The sequence below is a fragment of the Electrona antarctica genome (genome assembly GCF_951216825.1).
Source record: "Electrona antarctica genome assembly, chromosome: 6".
Lineage (NCBI taxonomy): Eukaryota > Metazoa > Chordata > Actinopteri > Myctophiformes > Myctophidae > Electrona > Electrona antarctica.
The window spans coordinates 52,896,565-52,900,264 of record NC_136811.1 but is presented as its reverse complement, the minus strand read 5'-3'; positions in this window follow the sequence as shown (position 1 = coordinate 52,900,264).

Sequence of the window (3,700 nt, the reverse complement as noted above, 5' to 3'; positions counted from 1 at the left end):
AACTTCCTGGTCTCAACTGCGCATGTTTCTTTCCTTCCATGGAGCAACATGGAGTCGCCTGTACGGTCTTCGCGTCTCATCCTCTTTAGACAGTCCTTGGTCATGTAGCCATCGGGGGAAAGCAGCCAAAAGGGCCCAGAACTGTATTGCAACCCAACATGATGATGATGATGTAATGTTGTGGTGTGTGTGTAACGGTTAAATCAGTCCTCTCATGTCTCTCCAGTGTCCACTAGTACATCAGTGCAACATGGTTCCCAAAGGTTTTGGCTCGAGACCCAACAGAGGGATTTTGATACAGTGTCCCGGGAAACGGTGGGGGGGGTATTTACTCATAAAAATGGGTCCCGAGCCACAGTTTTGGAACCACTGCGCGAGACGATGATATATGTTTTCACTTAATCCGAGAGGAGGAGGAGGGAACAGAAGAGGAGAGAACATGTGGGAATAATCCTGAGCCTGTGTGTAGATGATGGCTTTATGATTCTTTACAGTTCCATCTAGGAACAGCATTATCCACTTCCTGTCATGATTCTTTACAGTTCCATCTAGGAACAGCATTATCCACTTCCTGTCATGATTGTTTACAGTTCCATCTAGGAACAGCATTATCCACTTCCTGTCATGATTGTTTACAGTTCCATATAGGAACAGCATTATCCACTTCCTGTCATGATTGTTATAGCTCCATTTATTAGTCACTCTCCAGCCAGACAACTCTTCCACGTTCTTTCCAACGTCCGTAAAACGTCAGTGAAAGTCACAAGCGGAAGCGCTGTTACCTGTCGTATGAGCTGTTACCTGTCGTATGAGGTGTTACCTGTCGTATGAGGTGTTACCTGTCGTATGAGCTGTTACCTGTCGTATGAGCTGTTACCTGTCGTATGAGCTGTTACCTGTCGTATGGGCTGTTACCTGTCGTATGAGCTGTTACCTGTCGTATGAGCTGTTACCTGTCGTATGAGGTGTTACCTGTCGTAGCGCTGTTACCTGTCAGCTGTCACCGGCATAGGGTTGGGATCCTTTAGGACTTTGACGATTCTGGTTCCTTAACAATTCCATGATGTGATTCCTTAAAGGTTCCCTTGAATAATTCCGGTTGTAATTGTATAGCAGATGTGAAGTCCACAATGCAGCCTCTGACAGTGTGATAAAACCAGTTCCAGAAACGGTTTCCAAATGCGATGGGACTGATTCCTGGCTCCTCAATGAATGGATCCAGTTCCTCCTGTAGTGGGGGGGGGGGGGGGGACTCTTGTGAGACCCTTGACCCTGGCCTTGACTCCTTCAAGTCTCTCCACCACCCAACCTCCTCCGCCTAAACCTCGAACCACCATGGTGATGGTCTCTCCACCACCCAACCCCCTCTGTCTAAACCTCGAACCACCATGGTGATGGTCTCTCCACCACCCAACCCCCTCTGTCTAAACCTCGAACCACCATGGTGATGGTCTCTCCACCACCCAACCCCCTCTGTCTAAACCTCGAACCACCATGGTGATGGTCTCTCCACCACCCAACCCCCTCTGTCTAAACCTCGAACCACCATGGTGATGGTGTCTTGTCTCCACCTAAACCTCCATCTAACCTCCACTTAACCAGTGTTAATTTTGTTTTGTTTCGACTAGAACTACAGTACGATGAAAAATGTTTGTCAACTACTTTTTTTTTTCACTGACGAAAACGAAATAAAAAATAAATCAAAATATGATGACTAAATATAGTGACAATTTTGTCATCACATAAAAGGGAGCGACTAGTGGAGAAAGATAGAACTAAAAGACTAGTCATTTTGTATTTAGTTTGGCTCAGGTGTTGCACTCTGAAATAGCCATGGCTCACATTGTGAGGCTGTGAGCTTGTAGATAGGCTATTCTCAGCATTTAACCAAGTGTAAAATCAATCATTATGACACCATCAAGGCTTGCCAAAATATCTTTTTGACGACAAAATCAACTGTAGATTTAGTCGACTAAAATCACATGATATTTAGTTGACTAAAACTAGACTTAAACACAAAAACAATTCAGATGACAAAAATATGACAAAAACTAAATTAAAAATAGCTGTCAAAATCAACACTGGTTGAAACTACAGCTTCTCGCAACATGACATTGTGTGAAGTTATTCCTGTGCGTTTCAGATGTTCTTTACATCTGTTGTTGGGTCGAAACCGTGTATCTCTTTTCATGATTTATTCATTTATTTTGTTTTCATCATTTTGTCATACAAGAGTCATCCATCTGCGACCGACTATCCAGAGTCAGGTCACGGGGGCAGCGCTTTCAGCAGAGAGCTCCAGACTTCCCTTATACAAGACTGTCAGGTAAAAGCAGTGAAAATAGCCGATATACAAGCTTGTAGATCGGCTATTTTCAATATTTCTGAAAAAGAAGGATGTTCCATTCCTAACTAATGGTATTGGGACCTACAAGGTTTCCACCCGACAGTGTCGATGTGTTTTTCCCTCACTCTACTCTTCAACGTTTTGATAATCTGACCTGTTTCTATCCCGTCGTCCTTCTTGCTTCTTCTGACTGTGTCTATTCTCCTTCCACTTTCCTGAAAACTGCAAACGACGGAGATTGTATGACAAGACAAAGTGGTCCTCCCTCCCCACTTCTGTCCACCTGTAAACCTGTGGTGTGACGTATAGCCCTGGAGTTGAAATGGCGTACAAGCTAGCGCACACACGCACACGGACGCATTTGGCTTTCTTCCGCTCGATATTAAGTTATTAACGAATGCAGTCGTCACTGCTGGCCGCGCATGGATGCTCCACTTCACTCGCACACAAGAAGATTAATTATTTTCCCCCGCTCTGGAGGGCAATATCTGTCTGCCCGCATTGTCATTGAAACGCGTTGACCAGACGTCCCGCTGTGTAGTGGCCAGGTTTGGTGAGAATTGTCATGCGCAAACCTGCCCGTTTTTGTGGTGGGTTATTCCAGGCGTGAAGCTGATTCTGAGGACCAGGTGAAGCTATAGAGGATTTTTTTGGCTGGGTTACCGTGGAGATTATAAGGGTTGGCATCCTTTAGGATTCATAACGATTCCCCATTTCCGGTTCCGGTTCCGGAGTGTAGAAATGGAACTGAATGATTTGGTTCCATGTGTACACTCTCAGAGTTACAGTCCTGTAAGGGTCCATTTGGTTCCATGTGTTACACTCTCAGAGTTACGCCGGTCCTGTACTTGTATAGCAGACCACACACCAGCTCTGATAAAAACCCAGGTTTTTTTGCCCGGAAAACGGTACGGAACCGATTCCCTATTTCCTCAACACTGGATCCCAGGTTCCATCCTGCTTTCAATCCGCTTTCCGGGATCCCAACCCTATATCATCATCATCATCATCATCATTTTTCGACTGCGGTCGAGATCATGGATTTCACACAGACTCCCCTGGTCCTTCATTGCCATCCCCAGTTCCTGCCCACTGATGACAGCAGGGGAACGACAGTTGTATATACCCCTCTGGTCTGCTTTGAGGCAGGATTCCAGAGAAGAAGGGAAGACAATAACCTCATGATCAGCTCTGTAGCAGTGGCTCCGGCAAACTGTGTTCTTCTGGATCGGACTAAGTGAAGAATAGTGGAGATATTACATACAGTATAACTTCAACATATAACTTCCCTCCCCACGCTGTCTGTCTGTCTTCCTCGGCGTCATCAATCGCTCCTCCTCGTTGCGCACGTTG